The sequence below is a fragment of the Barbatula barbatula genome (assembly GCF_947034865.1).
Source record: "Barbatula barbatula genome assembly, chromosome: 13".
Lineage (NCBI taxonomy): Eukaryota > Metazoa > Chordata > Actinopteri > Cypriniformes > Nemacheilidae > Barbatula > Barbatula barbatula.
In genome coordinates, this window is record NC_136776.1 from 12,632,675 (window position 1) to 12,656,637 (window position 23,963).

The following is a 23,963-nucleotide window of genomic DNA, read 5'->3' on the forward strand; positions in this document are numbered from 1 at the left end:
AATAATATATACATTTTTGTGGGTAGCATAGCCTGAATAAGTACAGAAATGTTGAAGACAAAAATAAGCATACTTCAAAATAATTGTATTAAACATACTTATGGCTGGAAATAGGAGGAACACGGGTGAAAGGAGTCCGCGGAGTGAATTTCAAGGGGGAGGAGGTTACACCTCAAAATGTAGAGGATTTCCATCTTTTATCCATGAAATGGCCTCCAAACACTATGAATATTTCATACTCAAAAGTGTAATTTTCTGCTTCTTTGGTTAAAAAATGTAAAATGTGTTCCCATCTAGAGTCACCCCAGTGAATCTTGGCCATTTCCATCAGTATGCTTTATCTAAAAAGAATACGAATATCAATGTACTGGTAGTATACTTAAAAGTGTACTATTTCAATACTTCTTGAGGCTAAATTCGCACATTTTTTAATTAGTTCAAGTATATTTTAAGTGTAACAGTAGTAAACTTAGTAGTACACAAATGGTAACAACAGTTTAACAATTGTACTGCAGCTACAACAAGTGCATTTAAAGGTACTTAAAGCACGTTTTTAGTTTACGAAAGAACATTCTCAAACTAATAGTTAAGTTTTTATACTGCAAGCATACTTTACATTTTCTTTAAGCTTTCTTTCATACTTATAGACTATTATGTATTATTTTTCCATAATACAGTATACTATACGTTCCTACTAAGGTGTTCGTTTTTGTAATATACCTTAACTGTACTTTGAGAAAATTTTAATTAAATCTTGATCAAAGATTCAGTACAAGTAAAGTCAGTAAATCAAGCATGCTTAGTGTAATGAAGTATATTTCTGAAAAGTACTTAGGAAGTAACTAGCTGTAGGTATACTTTTTAAAAGAAGCAAACGAATAGCACACTTGAATAAACCAACATTTCTTCTGAAACTAAAAGAGTAATGTACTGTAAGATTACTGGAGCCTGACTTGTACAAAAATCTCCATTTAATATCATTGATGTCCCGAAGAATCAAAGAGAACTTGTTTGCGTTCTCTTTTGTATCGTTCTTCTTGACACTACTGGTAGTCTTTCACAAACATTAGTAGCACAAATAATTACCTGGAGTAGGGATTCAACTTCACTTCTATAACCTCTTACAATGGAGAAAGTTTGTGAGAACTAGTAACACCCTTTATCTTTCTCCTTTTCGTTACCTGGGGCATAAAGATGGGTCACTAAAGTTTCTGAGCAAAGCCATGCCCATTGATCTTTTGTCTCGGAGATTCCTTCAAAAGCCCTGACCTAACTCTGGTATTTTCTGCAAACCTTTGGAATTCCACTCGGCAGAGGCCTTTGCGATCACCTGAGGCCTCTTCTATTGTGAGAAGCTTGTATGTCCGCAGGGCGCCATAACTAAAAGCGTCTCACCTTGCTTATCAGCCGTTGTTTCATTAAAAGGCTTGTTTATCCTAAAACACTCCCCTGCATTTAGCAGAGACACAGGGAATGCTTGCTTTGCGCCAAGATCCCTAAAGACAAACCTTAGAAACGGCGCCCTAAAGCCTTTGGGCCAGGTTGGCATTCCATAGTAATTTCACTGCCAGACAGTGTTGCGAAATGTAGTCATCTCACAAAGGAGTTTGTGTTTTTGTAGCGTCGCATCTCATTATTCAGACCGAAAACGATTGTCGTGTGCACTGGAGGGAGTTGCAAAAGCAAAGCCCTTAACACGGTTTTGTTTCATATGATGTCACTGTCTTTGCAAAGCAGAAAAACTCTGGGTCCCTGGGTGTTGCCGTGTGTTCAATGAGCCGTAAAGAATATAGTTAGTAATTGGCGAATCCTTCATGGCAATTCTTGGCCGTGGAAGAACTTTTAAACAAGATACAATCCTTTGAATGCAAGTTTATGATCCATTGATTTCAAAGTAAACAAGTGCACCATGAGGTGTCTCGCATTGTTAATTTACATTTTGTTAAACCAACATCCGTGGCTCCACTCCCGCCGCCGTCCGATGCCAAGAAAAAGTCAGCTTCCTTGGAACGGGGCTATCTCACAGTGACATTTCTGTGAAGCCTGGGGCTGTTTGTGCGTAGCAAGTTCCTGATCAATTCCCAAATCGTGGATCCACTCAATAGGAAAGGACTTATTACTTGCCTGCGACCACAATAAAGCCCAGGCTCTCGATGCAGAGCCTGGATGACGTAAATTGCTGAAACTGGCTTAGAAGGTCTGAAAATGTCAAGTTTGCCCAGACGACAGCCATGTACATAAACATCCTAAAGATGAGCATCTCTGTTTCTATGGCGATGATGTTGTACAGTAATTACATTATGTCATCATTGAAATATGCGAGATGAATTGCATTAGGAGATGAATAGGTACATGACGCTGTGTCTCTTTGATATTAAATCTCGCCCTGCGTTAAGGGACGTTTAATGTCGCACGCAAGTACGTTATTATGAATAATAAATAGTATTCAATTGCCTTATGTAAAATCGTTCATAAATTCCATCTTCATTAGATGGCATTCCCAAATGCACGTTCAAGGATGTTGACGCCACACCCCTTGTACAACACAACTCATAATATTGCATGCTTTATTCAATTTAATGTAATTTAATTTATCTGAAATTAATTTGCATCGCAAATCTTGCGGGATAGCAACGGCGGTCTTGGGTGAGGAGGAGACCAAGAGTGAACATAAGAGGTTAACGCAATGGAATGTTGCTAGGCAACATATAATTTGGCTCTGTTATCTGGCATGCGTGTCACCATCCAAATGATGCCTCTACATTCTAATTATATGTTTAATTGGTGCATGTGAACGCGGTTTCGTGTGAGGGCAGAAGGGAATGTTTCATGAATGGGGTCATGGAGAATAATACTGCTGGATGAAGGACAGATACACTGCAGTGTCAGGGGTGGGTTTCCGTGGCTTGAGCCCCCAATGTTTCTTTATCAGCTTGTCAAGTTTTCATGCTTGGTAATTTCTGTCACTTTTAAACCCATTTAGAGCTGCAATAATGTTCTATAATTAAGATAATCTCACAGGCCAGATTTTCGACAGCATAAATTACAATATTTTTACAATACTGGCATATTGTAGCAATTCTGGGACGAAGCCTGGTATAATTTACTGCACAGTTTTCTGTCCAGACATCACCAGAAGAATTATAAAATGTTTGTGTTCATGGTTAAAGGTTCCTGAAGTGTTAAGCATAATTTTTTCTGAGTTGTAACTCAGTGCAGAATATTGGAGTTCTTGGTTGTGCTTGAGGAATTTGGTGGATACATTTAGATGTAAGCCAGAACATTTAAAGTTCTGTTTTCCAAGAAATGATGCAATGAGCCCTGCAAAGTTTGTCAAAGTCAGCAACAGTAGTTTTTTCTTAGAAGTTCTCATTGTAACAGTCTGCTAACATCTAAAGACAATGAGCAAGTCAATGAAAAATATATAAATCAACTTAGTTTTCCTTGGATTACGGGAAGCCAAAATGTTCTTATAGGTCTTGTTTACCCAAAAGAGGATATTTGGAGAAATGTCTCGGTGGTTTTGAGTTCATACAATGGAAGTCAATGGGGGTCAACATTGTTTGTTCACCAACATTGTTCCAAATATCTTCTTTATTGTTCTGAGGGTCATACAGGGTAGAAATGACACGAGGATGAGATTTGGCCAAGACCATCAAATCCTTCAAGCAATTAATGAAGATAGACCTCTTCCATGATCACTTAACCAGAAAAGGCACTTCCTAGAACAAAATACCTCTTTTGTACTACTCTGGATCACTCCTGAAACTCACTCCTGTACATCTAATAATGTTGGCTGCTGTATGATAAATTGGCTGTGCTTTTCTTCATTTTTGAGCCAATTGGATAAAAGCATCTGCTAAATGATAAAATATAAATGCCAGTACCATTTCAAATAATAGTAAAGAACAAAACCAAGATTTTTTTCCAAATACAACTTTAACAACTGGATAATGGGAAATTACAGGCAAAGTATAAACTTTTTGTCCCTAAAAGGAGACGCTTTTTAGTGCTTCCTTGCAAGCATTCATGAGGGATTATTTCTCATAAATGAATTCTTTTGCACGACTTGTTTTTGGGCAATTTTCTGCTCAAGATTATGATTACGTGACCGCACTCTGATTTAAGGCGCATTCCCATAGCTGCTGTCATCCATTGACCACCTGTTCATCCCCGCCGTGCCACTGAGGCCCAAGCAACTTGGTCACGGCTTCTTAAACATTATCGAACCATAGAGGAAAGGTCAACCCCCTCCGAAACCTCGCCTACCGTCCCACCCGGCGAATTCCACACACTCCTACAGTCAAAGTGTGGGAGCAAACCTTGAACGGACTGCGGCGGCCTTCCCACCTAGCCAAATTCATACACATCAAACATCCCTCCGGTCAAAGTGTTCCCTTAAAAGTTCTCCTAAACCGGATCAATGAAGTTTGGCCATGCTGAAGTAGATCAATGGTGATTACTCGAAACCTTCTGCTCTTTGTAATTGCAAAGTGAGAAGAGATTGGCCCTTTGCCACCAAGCCGCCCCGATCCAGACTGATATTGGGTGGTCATTGTTATTTAGATGTGCTGACAGAATTGCAACCCCCCACCCCCGCCCTTTTACGCCACAGACACGATTGTGTTGCTTTGACCAAACAGATGCGCCACTGAGCTGCAGTAATTTTTTTCTCTTCCAGAACAATGCTTCCAACCCTTTCTAGGCCGAGCCGGGCTCACAAATCAGCTTGGGGTCTTAGCTTTCTTTTAAATGCTAGTTCACAGCAATACAATTTCACAAACCTGTGTCTCTCTAAACTCAGAGAAAAGTTTTGTCTGTTGTTGCTGGGCAGAGCACAGTAAATACGTGATCTTGTTTTAACAGGTCTGGACAACAAGTTTGGCCAACAAGGTCACGATCCTTGGGCTCTGATGAAAGTATGCTTTGATCATCGCATGATCATTTTGGGATGTACCAGCACGGCATGTACAAGCCAAAGTGGTCAGTCATTATGCAAGAGCAGCTTGTGCAGTCTTTGTGAAACAACCTCAAGAGACACATGAAGAGATATTGAAATGTTTGCTGTATATTCCAATTATGCTAGCATTTACAATGCGAACCTGCATAAAACATCAATCCCCAACAAGGTTTTTATAGTTTACTACAGTATTGTCAATTATCAAAACATTTCTGTTGAAATTAAATTTCGCTCAAAACAACTAAAATATTATATGAAAAACTGCAATAAAAATGTTTTGTCTACCCAAAGTGCAAGAGACGCATTAGAAGCCGTTACTAGTTTTGGTTGTCCTAGAACCAGTTTATACAAACACTGCAGTAACTGAGGAGAGACTGACTTTACTTCCATTGTTAGACGCTCTCTAAAGTTACTCATCATTTGCACAAAGTTGAACAATGGGCTAGTTGCACAAGATGGCCCTGTAGACAAATTTCTGGTCGTATAACACACACGAAGTGCTTAGCAATGTAACGAAGATCTGTCATATCGCCTATATATAGGACTTTCTTATTTTTAATCTAAAAAATACACATATGTGCCGGCCATAAACCCTCTATTTCCCAATACAGTATTATACGACTGGAAATTATTCTGCCGACTCTGGCGTCCCAAAAGCTCATCGGCAGTATCTAGTGTAACTAGCGAATGATCAACTTGTGTCGCTAGAAACGCCCTCTTCCTGATGCGAATGGTCACTGTTGCTTGTGAAGCTGGAAGTCACTAAGCTTCTATTGAAATGAATGAGAACATTAAAATCTTGCCAGATGGATAGAATGGTCACTGTGAGCGAAATCATAAAAAATAAATCAACCTGCAAGATTTTGCCAGATTTTAGCCAGATCCCTTCAAGCAAGTAAATTGAGGTGCTAAAATTATTAATTGAAAAAACAATTCAACATAAATAGCGACATAAAAATAAACAAATTAATAAAGTGATCAATGCAAAAAAACGAATTTGCTAAAAGTTAAATTACAATTAACATAAAAGTAAAAAATATGAATGAAACTACATTAAAACAAAAAACAAAACTATAATAAGGTTTTTAGACTGAGCATGAGCTTTATTTCTTTTATTCACAATCTACTGAACGATCACATAGGATTGCACAATTATCGCAACAGAGTTCCTACTCTGTCACATTCCCCTTTGGATTATGTAAATTTTCAATAAAGTTTCCGTAAATGGATCCCTAGCGAATTGACTGTGAACGTCTGGCCTTGCTTTTTGGCTCTTCTTGAAATTTAACATGCACGTTCAACGGTAGATTTGACTCGGCGCCTAAAATTGTAATGATCTGGAAGGGAATCCTGAAATTGGCACTGAGAAGCCAGGACACCAGTGAGTCCACATTTGCAACCACAGTTGAGAGTTTGAAATGAAAAGGGAAAAAAAGACACTGGTTGTGTTTTCCTACTGCTCTTTGCCTTTGGAGCTGTAGATATTAATTAAAGGAGCATACGTTTGCTCATCTTACCTGCCGTTTCCAAGGCTAAGCGATGCAGAAGTGGACCAGACCTCTGATAAATCACACCTCAATCTGTACAGAATGATTGCTTATATCTGTGGCGGGCCTGCGGTGGTTACCCAGAGTAGATGGCCATATGGTACACGCTGTAATGTGCCATGAATTTAATAAGACAAGCACCATAAGCACCTGTTTGAGGAGCTGGAGAACCGCTATGATTCGATTTTAACTCATTCTTGAGGGTCAGGTCCTTTGTTTGCATCTAATATTGAACGAACAGGGCTTTCAGTTTTTCCCCCTAATAAACAGCCGGTTTGCTGGTCTTTGTTGGTTTTAGATGGTCTAGCTGGTCTCCTATTCTGGTTTAGCTTGTTGGCCAACAAGTCTTTAAGGATGACCAAGTAAAAAGTTCTCAAAAACTCTATTAATTGTATCCTTGAAAAGGGCTACTTAGTTTTTTCCAAAGCAACATTTCAGAAACTTCCAATGATGGCAGATCCAGAGGGATAAATACCCAAGTGTTTCATTTCAAACATTTCCTTCATCTGACACGAGCGTGTTAACAGAAAAAGCACAGGGGCGACTCTCAATGTCAGCGGGACGTACGCTCCTATGCATCTAAATGAAAAAGAACACTGTCTCAACAGTAAACCAACGCGATGCTGCTTTCTTAATGACTTATGCTATTCTTTGTTATTTGTTCCATTATTTGGTGCACTGAGAACATCTGTAATGAAAACAAAGAGACAGTTGTCTGCAGCGCAAAGCCAGCTCCGGGTATCGCTCCCACGACCAGATTGTTAAGGTCAACTCCAGAGTCTCATTGTCGTCTCTGCTGTAAAATAAGTCTTTGAACTTCTACCATTAAGCAAATTCGAGCCTTTCGGCGGTGATGACACGGCCTCATTATCGTGGCTTCGGTGCGTAGCGGCAGATGCACTGACCCTTGGGGGTGTTCAGTGACAAGGTGGCGGCGATGATGTATATCTCGCCGGCCGATCTGTTCTCATTTTTCCACTCTATTACGAGCTGGAGTCCTTAAATTTAGCAGAGACGTGCTTGTGGTCTTAGGAGGGAGATCTGTGAGCACTAGTGTCTAAGATTGTGGTCTTTCGAGTTATCTGCCTTGCCTTGTACACTCTGGTCATATGATAATGACCTCACCGACCCCATCATTTGGCTTGACCTATCTGTGGCAGTACCCTTCAGAGTAATAGTCCCAAACAAGTCATAAACAGACATTCTTAAAATGCTTGGAATAGTACAACGTGTCAAACGTGATGTAAAGAAAATTCAGTGTAACAAATTGAAATCTTTTGATTTCATGACATAGATCTGATGTGAACAGGTCTATAGTTTCATCATACCTTATGATGGAAGGGTTGCTGATGTTCTAGCAGAGACGGTACATGTCATTCATGGTAATGGTCAAGCAACCAGAGCTCAAACTTACAAACACAGTAGGACATTTGTGATGTGTTGTTTAACATTTATTGACATCAAAAAGTCAAAGTTACTTATTTTTATCTGAGTTTCAAGTGTACTGACAGCCACATAAGATTCAAGATGAATACAGCAGATGTTCCCCAGTATGTTGTTTTTGGTAATCCATTATAATCGTTTTTGTTTATATCAAGGAACACCAAGGGACTGTTTTTGTCTGTTTATATTAAAGGGATAGTTTACCCAAAGATACAAATTTTGACATAATTTACTAAACCCTCAGATTGTTCCGAACATGTATACATTTCTTAGTAAAACACAAATAAGATGGTCTCTTCACCACAAGATGTTTTTTAAATAGCTCCCATCTATTTGGCTGGTTTTAAGATCACAAAATACATCCAGTCAAGTGACTCTTAACTTTTGAATAGTAGTGTATGTTATCATTGAAATCAAATAAAATCTGGCCTGAATGATGTTTGAAAAACCAAACCTAAAAATATTTGCGTCAGCATTTAACTGAAAATAAAGCAAATTAAACTAAAACTTAAGTATGAGCTTGTATGTCAACATCAAAAGATAAAAATGACACAGGCAGAAAATTTAACAAAAATGTACATTAAAATAAAATGTAAAAATAATAATAAAACTACAACTAGTTTTGGTTTATCTAGAATCTGGATTTTCATTCAAGGAAATAAGTAAATGTTGAGAAATGTCTCAGCATACACCTTCAGTTTTTGAGCTTTGCATCTCAGTGATTCTCAACCAGCCAATTCATTTTAGCTTTAGTGAGTGCCCAATGGGAAAACTAAATTAAACAAGTTCGGCTGATCTTTAACGGTCTCTGTGTTTGGATTCAAGACCTCACACAGCTTCACCCTGAGCTTTTAAAACTTGCACACACCACAGATGAAACCAAACTCCAAACAATCTTTATTTTCCATGCACATTCCACCTTTTCAGATGGGAGGTGGCAAACTACGTTTAGATAATACTGAGGTATAGGTGGGCCATTGCAATAATGCATGGCTGAAATCCAGCTTACCTCTCAGGTGATTTCAGGTTAAGCCCCGCTGAGCCCGCCACAGCAATCTTCATGAAATAACTATAAACTGGCCACTGTTTGATAAGAAGTCCAGTAAAACGAAAGTCTCACCCAGACCCTGAGCTCTCACGCTTATTCTGGTCCCGTTAATCTAAAAAAAAACGGAAAGCATGGAATTATTACCTTTCTTTGACATTAATCTTAAAGTGCAATTAATCACAAATTATAGTTCACGGTTTTGCAATTTCCCACATTTTAACTGTTGCGGAAGATTATACGGCAGTAAATCGTCTTCCGTTTCGTCGCAAGACCTGTCAACATTCCAGTCAAAAAATATGCATTGCAACAATGTCTCAGTTTGCTGAATTGTAAATCTTACATCTCTGAAACAATACATCAGTTTCCACAATGTTTTTATTTGCAACTCCAAAATATGAAACTTCGGGCAAAGGTCTCTTTTAAAAATGCAGTTGTGGATTGTGGCATTTTCTCCCTCAGGAATAATGCAGCATCAAGCGAGTCAGCTGCACATGCTTAGCTTAGCAGCGCAATAGCTCCACTCTAACAAGGCCTATTTATATTCCTCACACAGAGACGCTCACAGTTTTATCCTAACTTAGTTAGTCTAGCTGTCAACTGAAGCTATCTGTACTACGCCTCACAACAGACAAATTTAGAGGGAGAGAAAAGGCCTCGGTGAGGCCAAAAATACATCATCACGGGCAAATTAGAGCTGATAAGGCGAAGCAGAAGACTCCAAAGGGAAAATATTATCAATTGTTTTGGCGTCAGGGTGCGGGATGCAAAGAAGCAACTGCTTAATGCTTCAGACTAAATGATATCACCCCCAGACTCCCATGACTCCACACTATCAGGCCAAATACATTTGAAGGATTTATCAGCAGCAGAAGTTGATAAGAATATATAAAGAAATAACAGTAAATTTAGCTCTACCTTGGTTCACCTCAATCTCAGACACGTACACTAAAAATAATGAAATACAGTATATAGGCCTATGCTAAAATCCAGTGCTACAAAAGGTTCTACGCAGCGATGCAAAAGAAGACATTTTGGGGAGTTTCCAATGAAACGTTTACTCAAAGATTCCAGAAAAAGAGTTCTTAAACTATGTCTTTTTTATAATCTAAAAAAACTCAACAAAATAGACTTTTGTGAATCAGACATCTTATTTTATGGAACTTCAGCCATTTCTACGGCATCATAAAACACATTTTTTAAGACAGTGTGCATATGAGCATATTAAACACACCATATATGTCTCCAAAGTGAAAACGGTACCTGAAAGACTTCTTTTTCTATCAGGGCTTTTCAGCTCTTGCTTCAGGTCCCAGATTTTACATTGATTATCAAAATATACATAAAATAAACCGTCCACAGAGTTAAGCAAATTTTCCAGAGTTTCAATTTGCCATGAAATTAATTTTCTAAACAATATACAAAATAATGACTGTGACATGGGACGAATTCATACTTTACAGATGACTCGCACAGAACGGTACTGATTGCTACAGTATGTTTATTTATTATTGTACCGTGGTAAAAATAATAAAACTAAGCAATAAAGGCTTTATAGTGTGAAAAAAAAATGTATACCGTACAAAACATTGTAAAAAATAATTTTTCACATAAAATTACATGTTTTTCTTGTCAATTTGCAGTATTGCAACGTTTTTTTTTACAGCTTTTACAAATGATAGAAAATAAATCCGTTAAAAACAGTAATATTCTGTAAAATCAGTTTTTATAGTTAATTGTGGCATTAGGAAAAGAAAAGTAGTAACCGTGTTTTGTATTACCACAGCATCGACAAATATCATGGTTAATTATGGTTGTATAGTAGATTTATTTAAATGCAGTTTGCAACCTAAAATGTTATTTTAAGAATCTTGAATCATTCATGATCCCTGTCATGACTGAAACTCCTCGATGAATAGGCCGGTGTTTCCCCAGGTACAGCTGGAGCCTGCTGTGTTTGTTTTGACTTTAACCCAGAGTTGCTACCTGTTGGAAGGTCATTGGAAGAGAAGGGAGGGTTGAGATGCCTTCGTGCAACCTGAGAGAGCAAGATAAACAGACGTAGCTTCGCTCCACTTAGCCGAGCAAATAGTCAGGATATTACAGCAAAGGGGAAAACTGTCACCCGTGGCTCACTTACCAGCTGTTTGGAATTAGTTGCAAATAAAGGGTCTAATTGATTTCTATTTTCAAACAGAACCTCTTGCAAAAGGCTAATTGGTGAACAATCAACCAGATTGTGATGAATTGGTGAAGCTCGGTTGGTTTGGAAACAATTCATTTCGAATGAGTAAATGTTATATGTTTTGCGAAGAACGGCTTGTTACTGTAATTTTGGGGACAGCACATCTGGAGATTTAAATGTCTCGTGCTAAAGTAGAATGTACCCTCTCTCTCTCTCTTTATTACTCTTTCACTCTCACACACACCGCTTCTTTGTCTCCAGCTGTTGCCTGACCTTGGAGTTCCTCAAACTTTGTCAGTGTGGCATTCAGAGTCGAGTGCTCTGACTTTGTACAGTTTGTTGGAGGCGAAGCCTCTCGTTTCTGCCCTAAAAAATTACAAAAATAATCAAATGTTTTATATATTATAGAATGGCTACAAAATCCAGGGACTTCAAGGAGGGACCTGAGCTATATCTACAAACCAGTTGGGAATACAGTAATATCACTGAACTATTTAGATCTGGAACATCACCTAACAACCAACTAGAAACGTGCTATAAACATCTTGGCAATCACATATGCCGCACGTTTTGATGCGCATTTCTTATTTGTTGACTGTCTATGTTTTTGACGACCAGCTTACATCATCTTTTAAAAGTGACCCATATCCGACATCTACATTTACACTTACACGGCAGATGCAACTGCACATATCTGATTTATTTCCATATATAAATAAGGCCTAAAACTGATCTGAGAATATTGAAATTCATGTGCCGTTTAGTTGCTTGCTTGTTCGAGGGTCATATGCAAATTTACAAGTCGTGTGTAACATAACATATACAACTATTTTACTTTACAGCTACCGGAGGATTACGGTTTTACTGTTTTTTTACAGTGTATTTATCGGTAGATTTGGTTTTCCCAACCAAAAGGGAGTAAAACAACCTTTGTCTTTTAGCTATTGAATAGGTGCAGATAGGATCATTCTTAAAGAACTTATCTACTGCGGTTAGCAGACGAAAAGAGTAAAAGCAACACTTATTGACATTCCCTAAAAACTATTTTATCTCTTGGCTAGCACTCCTTACAGATTCAGTGACTGTGTTTCAAGAGTCCCAGTGACTATTCAATCATTACAATAAGACAGCCGATGACGTAGCTTCGTCGTGTCAATAGACAGTGGTGACTCATGCCAAAGGCACACACAGACTCGCCAGTAGCTGAAAGAAGGATATTTAAAAAAAACACCATCTAATATTCTCTACCCCAGTGAAGCAAAGATACAGTGACAGAATCAAATGTCACAGAATCTAAGAAGGAAATTAAACAGACTCCGAGGTCTATTTAGGATATTAAACTAAGCCAAGCATGACATCTTCAAGAGCATTTCACTAATGATAGGAAACATTTTGTTTGTTCTCAAGCGCCCAAGTGAAGGTTCTCTATGGTTCTGCTGAAAAATTGTACGGGGTTTATCGTGGGGGTACATGCTGAAATTCTGTGTTAAGTGTAAATCCTTGAGAGGCTTTATCTTTTCGACGTAAGTGGGATTATTAAAGTAACTACAAGATCTGAAATGAGCAACTGAGGAATTTGAACGCAAATCTAACAGCTTTTTCAAAACTGCATTGGTGGATTTTTAGTCCGAAAACTTTTTGGCTCTTATTGACCAACTTTGACAAAGTGACAAGAGTCTATGTTTTGACTTTTTCTGACTAATGGTGTGTTCACATCAAAAGCAAATGTAACTATTTGCACTCATAATCTAAAGGTATTGTATCTATAATGCACAATAAGTCGCTTTGGATAAATAACTGTTACCAACGGACCCTTGCGTCACCCTTATATTGATAGATTTAAACATTTTCTTTAAACGCAAATTCAGTCAGAAATGATCTTGCCAACACTGCTTTCGATACTGCTTACAAAGCTTATTTTCTATTGTATATAGACTTTTCTTTGGTTGGGTATACATGTGCTCAGCCATAAGCGTACGAGGTCTAATTCGTCATACAGCGCACATGGGGCAGTGCTTCCAATGGCTGCTTCCTGCAGCAAAGTGTGACTTTCCTCTCTGCCAGATGACAGGACCACATCCAAACTACAGCGCGCTATTTATAGAACACAAACTGACCCATATACATGCATGAGCAATGCATGCTTCAGTCGTCACTAATGATCTCTTTCCATCCAAGTCAGAAATGGCGTTTCGTGAAATCAGACTGACCTTTCCATGACCTGATGAAACAGTGCCCACATGGACGAAATTCAGATGGAAATTCATGGATGAAAGTCCAAAGCCTGGTGGCTCAGAATGTTCTCCTGAATGCATTAGGTCAGATAAGATTCAGGCATCTTAACACATCCCAGTTCACTAGCTTGCCAATGCGCCAGTTGAAGGATATATAATTTACGCTCTGAACGTGTCAATTTCAATGCTCTTAAACTGCTTGAAGGAATGTGGCTGACGTTTTAAAAAAAGCCAAAAGTCCTTTTAATTTTCAGAGAAACAGACGATTACGGTCGCGGTCCTTTTTAACTTGATGCATGCCTGTCACGTTATGCTTTGTCTTTAAAAGCGTGATGACCAGACGCAGTGTGTCACATGCACAAGCCGCTGTAACAGATTTAAAACCGCTGTCAACAAATTGCCAGTTTAAGCACAAAACAGAACGAGGATTATAGATTTGCAACCACAAACAGATCTCTCTGCTTACCAGGTCCGGTACTAGACTGGCTGGACTGGGAGGTAATCAGATTCTGGTTGGACAACAAATTTTCGAGTAATGTCAAAATTTGTTCATTACATAGATAATTTTCACATTTTCTGTGATTAAAGTATAAAATAAGAAATATATAATGTCAGCTTAATATTTTTGGGGGGACTCCAGGAAAATCCTGGTGGGCCAATGTCCCCCTTTATCTGACCCTGATACTTACACTTAGGTGCTTGAGGTGCAAGAAGGTAAGCACTGTTTGAGTTAAAAATGAACTGTTTACACATGAATTAGGGGTGTCGCAATATCTGGGAATTGACCGTAATCGTAAAAACAGGATTATCAATACACAAATCGTCAATGTCAGACTGAAATATTTTCATTACAAAAATTTGGGCAACCATCATGTTTGTCTCTGGGTTTTGCACAGATTTAAAGGTTGTTGTTTTTTTATTTCCTGTAAGGTGGCAGTTTTTGAGATTTTGATCTTTGTCTGACAATGACAATGCTAATATTATAAATCCAGCAGTTTACAAAATCTCTCACTTCATCTCCTTCTACTCATATTTTGAGTGTGATTTATTGGCCAAAAGAGAAGAAAACACAAAGCAAAGATGCATTTGACTGATATCATAATTTGTTGATAATTTAATAGATATCATGACAATATTGCTCCCTGAAATTCTTTCAGCCATGATAACTGTGCAGTGAAAATTGGATATGATGACAGCCCCATATGCATTTTTGCATTTATAAATAAAAAGCGTTTGTGCCAAGTTATATTCCATTAAAATCACTGGCGCAATCATAATTGAACCAATTAGTGTGTGATAAGTTGCTTACAGGTACCAGCACAACACAAATGTGTGCAGTCATGAACAGCAGCACGTGCTTAAAACGCATTAAAAGTAGGTTGAGCAACTCAGTTGTCCAATCAGACAGCAGAGCAAATGATAAACGGTCTCTGTCTGATGTTCCGTCTTACCCCATACATTTATGAGAGCATCTTCTTTCCGGCAACATCAACACTATTACAGCGATTTTGCCGGGTCTTGATCTCAATTTTTTATTGCGCTCAACATGTTTAAAATCCAATTTTTTAACAAAATTAAATCCTCGAGGTGTGACTAATTGTAACTACAAGCCACAATTCACAGACAGCAATTTCCACTTTTCCCCACGTCCTCTATTTTACACAGGAAAAGGTTGGCATGCGTCTGACTGCTATTTTAATGACAATGCTGCATTTTCAAACTTTACCACTTATTAACTTCTTGTGGCTTGGCTTTCTGTGGAAAGCTGCCAGTGCTGCAGAGAAAAGACGGATCCAACAAGGAATGTTTGATGGTGAGGATCGAACTGAACTCAAAAATAGCACAGCCCAAGGCTGGACAATTGCTGAATCTGTCTATTGAGGACCAAACTATTACAGAGAACAAATACATTTACATACAAAAGGCTGTCGACTAAGACACAGGGTCATTGAGAGTCCACCTGGGGAATAGGGGGCAACTGTTATTAATGCTCCCACAATTTTTTGACTATGTATTTCTGGTGCCAGTTATTTTGGCGTTGTTTAAAAGTTCTCATTTAAAATCTAATGACAGAAATTGTGGTCAAATTTGGTGCATATGACATCATTTCACTGGCCATTGATTATCAACTCTGGTGGTTATAATCAAAGTCATCTAGTTTTGTTTATCTAGATTTGCTTTGCTTCAGTTGACCTCTGTTAGCGGTTCCTGGTTTGGGGCGAGCAGGTTTAGAAGCCAATCTTTTGAAACGCATTAAATGCTTCCTGATTGGCCGCCGCTTCTGGTAGAAAAGGAAAGCGTCTTCTGTGTCTTATACACCTTTTCAAAGACAAGCATATATATTCACTAATGACTCGATGTACTGTATTGCGTTATAATACTATTAATAATGTAATATAATACCACAAGTATAATACCATATAGATTGAATCTACCCCTTTTCCTAATTTAACATTATGAAACATATTTGGTATTGTCGCAAATTTAGTCCAATCATAAAAAACGTAATTTTACATGAAAAGACGCTGTTTACGTTATATGCCTGTAAACATATTTTCCATAACTCTTCTCAAACAGTGGAAACAGCACACCTCACTATTCGTCTGTTGCTTTGTTTGGATTTGTGCGTGTAATCCTCTTTGTGGCTTAAAATGATATGAAGTCTCATAGCGTTGGCTTAAAAAGAGAAAGAGGAACTAGCAATGCAAATAGTATGACCATTTTTTCTGAAGTGTTTCTATGGTAATATAGACATTGATATTAGTTAACTGACGGATATCTTTGGTTTCTATGGAGGTAGCTACCTGTACATGGATTTATAATGCAATCCATGTCTTATTGTACTCAACATCGGCCCTTATTCCAAAGAAGAGAAAACAATGTTTGTACTTGTATTCCTTCACCAAAATGTACAAAAAGTAACACATTACCCCTCATCCGATACGTTTGTTTTCGACTAACATCATCAGGCCCATTTTGAGCTCTACCCTCCAATAAACATGCTTCCATTACAGTATGTACAGTGACAGCCAGTTTGCACTATATAATCACGTCCAGACAAATCGTCTCGAGTCAGAAATGACTAAAGATCTGGTACAATGAGTTGTACTGTAAATGGGTTGTAGTTCATGTTGACTTTATATGTCATTGCAATCAACACAATCAGTTGTTTGTGTGATCTAATATAGTCAGGTTGATTCATATTAAATAGTAAGTATAAAATCGGTTAATATTTAACTGTTTAAATATATAATAATTTAGACATGAACACATTTTATGGTTACCTGTTAAAATATGTTTGTGTAAATATGAAAAAAATTGGTACAAAACACAAAAATATATATTTGTATACAGTTTTCTGTATTAGGTTTTTACAGCTGTTTAATTGAGTTGTTTTTGCCGTTAATGGAAATTGCTAGATAATGTACCGGCAGAAAATTACTAATATTACAAAATATTGCTAAGTTCCACTGTATTGGTACAGTGTTACTGTATAATACTTTTTGACCACTATACATATACATGCATCTCTCTATGAAGTGACTTGCATTTTCATTTCTATTTCAAATAGCCAAACTATTGGTGTTTTTTGATCCTGTAAATATAGCAACCAGAATAATTCCACGTGGATTGACATGAATAACTGTTTGCTTTGGTGTGAGTCGTGTGAGTCCCGGCTAAGCCGTTAAAGAAGGGTGTCAAACCAAACAGCCAATTTCCGAGAGAGCGTCAAAAACACAACCCACCCATCTTACTGTGCGTGGAGAATCAGTTCACACCTCTCCATATGTTAGAGAACTCAGAGCGTCTGAGTTACTAAAACACATTCTCTGCAAACAGGAGGGTCTGATGTTTCTTCATTCTCCAGCCGACAGATCTGACGATAAGACCCTCTACCTCCCTTTACTACATCTGATAACCATCAACACATTTGGGCTGCGTCTCACCTGCCCTCATTTCTCAGATGTTCATTTTGATTAGCGTGCGAGCGCGAGTTAGCACTAACCTGTGTCGGGGGAAGGGGGCTGTAATGACACAGAGGAAGGAGGCAGAAGGGGCTGTCTTGTTTCAAGCTGCCACATGCTGTTGGCAAACATGTCTTGAGAATGTAAATCTATGACGCCACCCCCCACACACACCAGCCCCCCCCCACTGTTTTATCCCTGTCATTTTAGCCTACTGTCTCAATGGCTGCTCAGCGCTCGTGGAAGTGAACCCGATGAGCACTTTTAAAAGGACACTATTGACCACGTTAAGCCGAAGAAGGGGCGAAAATCCCCCCTATTGAAAAACATGACAGCTATGAGGGTCTCTGATTAACACACTGTGTGAAATGGGCCAGATGCTTAGCGTTCCTTTGACTTAGCTCTGCATGCTAGCGCTTTAAATGTTGCATTTCAAGAACTACCTACTAAAGGTTAATCATTGGCATAATCCCCTGCTTTTAAATGCTTTCTTGAAGAAGTGAACTTAAAACTTACGATTCAAACCTAGCGGGATGAGCAAGATTATATAAGAATATAGAGAGCACATGAGACACTTGGTCTAGTATAGTAATAACTCATCCAAAAAAGAAAATTTAACAACATCTACTGTGCTTTTAATAGTTTACAAAGGCCAGGAAACCTCATAAATAAAACTTTAGAAGATTTCATCCTTCAAGTGTGTATACACAGTCAAGAGTGTATGTGCACATTTTTTAACCTTAGATTGTTTGTTATAAATCCAACAATGTACCTGGAAAACCTGTATATGTATATTTTTTTATGAAAACACCACAAAGGTAACCTGTTTGAGAAAGGTGCAGTTTTGTAAGTTTAATTATATTTATTTGTTTCTTTTTCCAGCCTACGAGTTAACTCAGCCTGATCTTATAGGAATGCGCAACTTTTTTACGAGGTGGCTAATTCGTAAAATGTGAATCGTCCAAAAAAACATACAATTATTCGAAACAAGAATATTGAAGAGCCTCCCCTAACCACACACCTAAAGCTAGCGCAGAAGCAAATTGTACTAAAACGTATGAATAACATCGTATGAATCCATACGAATTAGCCGTTGTGTTGGTTAGCTACAGAGTTGAATTTCATCTTCTGTCCGTAGGCAGAACACGGTAGCACATTATGTAGTTATTTACACGCTTTGGATAAAAGCGTCTGCTAAATGACTAAATGTAAATTACAAACATAGGACATCCTATGAATGACATTTATAAGTTGAAGTGAAGTGGGTAGACTTCCAGTAGTAAAGGGATTCACCCCCCTCAAAAAAAAATAGGATAGAATATGACTCTTTCTGTGGAACACAAAAGGAGATAATTAATAAATATCTTATTGTTTTTGTGTTTATACAATGGAACTCAATGGGTTCAGTGTTGTTTAGGTATCAACATTCTTTAAAATATATTCTGGGTTCTGCAGAAAAAAGAACGTCATACAGGTTTTGAATGTAATGAGGATGAATAAATAATAAAATACATTTCATAAATGTTTCTTGCTTCAAGATATCTATCATATCACACCAAGACTTGGAGTATGGCGCATAAGTCACATTTTCCATTTTTGGATAAACGATTCTTTTAACTTAGCTCTGCGTCAGTGATTTCAACTCTGCATTTCAATGCTTGCCAACAGCAGGTTAATCATTACCATAATCCTACGCTTTCTTATGCTGGGTGGTATGAGTGAACATAAGGAAGAATTCCAGCCTGGTGGTCTGAGCGGGGATTATATGAATTAGTAGAGCACACAAGATACTTTAAGACACTTGCTGAAGTGGTTACTTAAATATGCAAAGGAATAAACAACCATTCATGTGCATCCCGGCAATGGTAAAGGATCTAAAACTACTCGCAGGCAAGACAAATTCAAGCCCATTGCACACAGCTTTTCCACGGCTGATATCCTAGTTGTCACTTCCATGCCATTAAGGTGTGTAAGATTAGGTTTTCCCCCTCAGACGAGTAGTCTGGTTAACATCTGTTTACATATAGAACTTCTAAGATCACTTGCTTTTATGGACATTATGCCGGGGGTGGGCTTCAGAGTAAACAGAGAGGGAATAGTACTTCAAAATGACCTCTGGTGACACAAGCCATCGTCCTTTATGGTTTTATAACACCTCAGTTTGGATGTGGTCATGCTTTTACGTTTCACCCCTGAGTAGCTTAGCAGCCGTGAGTCTGTAGGACTCGGTCAAAGTCACATAAGAACACTCCTAACTTTGCTGATTCTCTTATGTCTGGGTATAGACTGTACATTTTAAACCTACAGCAGATGCTTTTTACGATGGCCAGCAAATGTGATATTTAGATATTTATGGTGCTAAAGATATTTAAAGTAGGAAAAATTACAATGCTTGGCAAAAGTGCCCCAGAACCATTTACTTAAACATTTATGCATTTGGCAGACGCTTTTATCCAAAGCGACTTACATTGCATTGTACTATAAATTCTTTGTTTCAGACTATGTGATCGAACTCAGGACTGTGGCGTTCCTAGCACCATGCTCTAACCACTGAGCTACAGAAAAGCATTTGCTTTTCAATATGCTTCAAAATATATTTTTGTGTTCAATAGAACACAAACACAAAGATTTGTTTCCTACTTGTTAGTCATTGGCGGCCAAGAACTGTTTGGTTAGAAGCATTCCTTTGTGTTCATCAGAACAATGGAATTTATGCAGATTTGGAACAAGGTCGCATAAATGAAGACAGAACTTTCATTTTTGGACAAATTGTTCATTTAACTGTTATACTTCACATTACTCTTCTTGGTCAGTTCTTGGACTAGACATTGTGCATATCATCAAAAGTCTGGCTATGTGAGATTAAAAGCAAACCGAGATCTGAGGAGGAGTAAATCAAACAGACTTTTTGGCTGACACGGAATCTCCAAGGCGCTACCTGTCGAAGATAAGGATTTAACTCAATCATGCCCATGTGGATATGGACGTGAAAATGAAAAGAAAAGTCAAAACGCAGCAGATGAAACAGAGAGTCTTAACTAATGCCAAGTGACTACATTTGCCTCTCCTGACCGCCGTGACAAGCCAACATGATGACCTTTGTGTTGGGTGAGGGCGTACCAATCTTTAAAAAGGTTTTTTTCATATCTCCCTGCCATCTCTACAGTCTATCCATGTCCATAATGATTCATCCAAAGGTTCTTTTTACTGAGTCATAAAAATGTCTAAGAACTCGTTCAATGACTCAGTTCGAGTTGTGGGCAAACTCTGGCAGACATATTTAGTTCTTTTACAAGCCTTTTAGATGCTCTCCTTGGTACATATCTATAAATTCCCTAAAAAAAAGTTACACGTAAAAATTACTGAAACATAATAACAATAACGAGACAAACAATAATAATACTTTATAATGATAATAAATAATTGGTTGTTATTATTGTTACTACTACTACTACTACTAACAACAACAACCACAACAATGTTGCTTTACGTTCTAGAAAAGAAATCAGTGCATTTCTACAATGTACTGAATCCTTTAGTTTAGCAAGGAAGTCAACATGACATACTACACAATGGCCAGTAAAGAATGACGATTTCCTGTGGACTATTTGTACAGTAAAGTTGATAAAAATCCTTCAAGGTCTTTTTGCTTCTGCATATTTGCTTTTTAATATAAAATCTTGAAACATCACTGACTAGAAAAAATATTTGAATGAAGTGACCTTTCAATGAGAAATAGTTCAGGACTCTGTCGTTATGTCGTATTTGCTTTGCACAGAATGAAACCCTGCCTACTCTTGTGAAAAATGCCATTGCCTTTGGATTTAAATAAATAGTGCCGGTTTCAGACCGTTCTATTTTGAGCCATTCGATATAAGTGGAGTTTTCCTGTAGCGACTCCAAGTTCCTAACAAACCAATGTGCCACGGGTCCCGATGGAAATAAAGGATATCTTTGGTTGAGAGCTTGGCTAAGCTGCAAGCTTTTGGAGTGCTTTCCTCTCGAAAAACTGCTTCAGAGCAATCTAAGCAAGGAAATGGATTTCTCATCGGGGAATAAGTGTTGGAGCTTCTACCATTAAACAATGAACGTAGCTCTTTTCGTCTCCCGTGGGCTCCAAGATTTGGGAGGGTAAAGCTGTTATCCTGTAGCTGCGGCATCTTTCAAAGAACTGAGACAAATCCAAAGGAATAACCGCAGATTCTCACTTATTTCAATTCTGTTGGGCTAAGAGCCCGCTGGCAGTTTATCCTCGCTCTTTCTCAGCGTTGTCCCACTTGGATCGTGTCTAACCATTAGCGCTCAAGTAATGATCAATGGATGAAAATTAGACAACTGCAGTTTTCACCAGAGTGGAAGTGACTTCTTTCGTTGGCAAGAGCTGAAACGACTTCCACAGCACAACTCTGCTATTTAAACTAGCCAGATAGTCTCAAGTATAATTAAGTTTAATTCTCTCTCCAGATTCTCCCCTTTGGGTGTTTATTCAACATGAAAACTTTAAGGGATCGTCTAAAAAGTTGTTTTGCTAAAACATGCAATAAGAAGCAGCCCGAAACTATTTAACAAAGTGGCTAATTCGTAGGGTGAGGGATGTCTGGGCATCTCTGCTTAGACTGCTGCCCCCGCGACCCGGCCCCGGATAAGCGGTAGAAAATGGATGGATGGATGGATGGCTAATTCGTATGAATTAGTTTGATGAGTAGAAACGTAATGAGTTATTAGAAAAAATCAGTACTGAAGTACTTAACCACCACAGATCGTCCAAAAATCTTACTAAATGGTACAATTGAGATAATTACAATTCATACGAATTAGCCACCTTGTAAAATAGTTATGAATTGAAATGAGATTCAAGAATCTTCAACAATCTCACAGCAAAAACTTCACTATTTCAAGATATGAAATAGACCGTCCTAATACTGACTTCTCAGTGGTCAAGAATTAATCTCATGCCCTAAATGATTACATTATTAGAGGTAATGATGGTTTTGTAATAATGACAAACTCATGTGTACACTAGAAACTGTATTGTCTAAGTAGTTTCCCTTTACATGGGAAGTGTATTCAGCTGGACTAAAAATGCTGACTAGAATTTGGGTGGAGAGGAAAAATGAGAAGTAATGCAGTCTACGACACCTGTAGCCGTCCCCTAGGCCAGAGGAACATTAAGAGATTGAGACAAGGCACATTAATAACCACACAGGACTTCTGCCTGTCACATTATTTAGGGGTCCGCTTGCCAAAGTCCTCAGTCCTGGTATGTGGTGGTCTACATTATGTTACAGAAGAGAAAGCTGGAGGTTTGTATCAGCGGGGATCTGACTGGTGGTGAGTCAGCTATACTTACATAGTTCTTAATGGAAAAGTTCTCCTATGGTGGTTTTGCCCTCACCCTCGAAAAATGTCTGTGCGATATTTCAAAAAAGTAAGAATTCAATTATAAAATTTATATGAATTCCAAATACTGTCAGGAAAAATGCTCAAAAATGTAGGCTACCCAAGCTGTCACTGGGATGTTACCCTTCAAAAATGTCCTAATGCGCACCATTTAGGTGTGTAAAGCAAAAAATATAAATCTAGCAGATTATTAATTATTAATAATTTGTATTCATTGTTTTAATAAATTGTGTTATTTCATCAAATATTTATTCTTTTTATATTTAGTAATTATATTTCGGGTAACATTTATTGTACTGCCTTTGTCAACTTAAAAGTAAATTGTACTTAATAGGAAGTGTAGAAAAATTACAATACAAATAAATCACTCAATCATCATTATCAAAAAAATGTAATCATTAATAAAAGAATTATACCATGGTCGGTCTGAATACTGGATTCTGATTGGCTGGAGGGTGTATATTAAAACCATTTAACGCACGTGTAGCTCCATTCAGTTTGATTACATTTGAAACTAACTTACAAAATAACAAATTTTCACCCGTTTGATTGAAAATTACACTATAAACATTAATAAAAGCTTTTACTTGACAAAAGACCATGGTATAAACAGGATAATCCACGGCTAGACGTGCATTAAAGGACACGTTTTTTACGCTTCACGCCGGGATGGTTCCAGGCCTCCACGTTGTGCATTAACACCCTTTAACGCACGGCTTGCTGTGGATTATCCCTTACTTATTAAATAAGTCAAATAAACTTTGCATAACAATTCTTCGCAAAATTCTACAATAAGCTTGGTTTGATTTGGCAAAGTATTTCTTTAGATTTTGAGGTGCAATGTGACCTGGGCACGTTCCCAGAGCTTCACCCAAATATATATTATACAAGTCTGTGCTCATAGATAAGTTTTATGTAAGGAATAATTGTAACAAAATAATGTATACATTATTCCACTTATACCGCGGATACCACATTTCAAGTAATTTTATAGTTGTTTTATCTCAAGACTTTATGTTTGCAGCGCTTATAATGCTTCTGTGAGTGGGGGACTATTTTCTCATCCGACGCTGGCAGCAATTCCAAGACATCATTTTAAAGGCTTTATAGAGAGCGCACATGCACATGTGATTGCAGTAATGATGAAACCCTGTGAACAAGTAGGCTTGTCAAAAATTAAATTA

The 23,963-nt window shown here is 37.9% G+C and overlaps 1 long non-coding RNA gene across 1 annotated transcript in view; it reads right to left on the bottom strand.

Annotated features, from left to right (window-relative positions):
• Positions 1-7,941: 7,941 nt before the first annotated feature.
• LOC306902704 overlaps positions 7,942-23,963 on the bottom strand; it is a 202,514-nt gene continuing 186,492 nt past the window's right edge. The window contains exon 4 of the long non-coding RNA XR_013787467.1: positions 7,942-9,110. This is a non-coding gene — a long non-coding RNA (uncharacterized lncRNA). The remainder of the gene's footprint in view (positions 9,111-23,963) is intronic.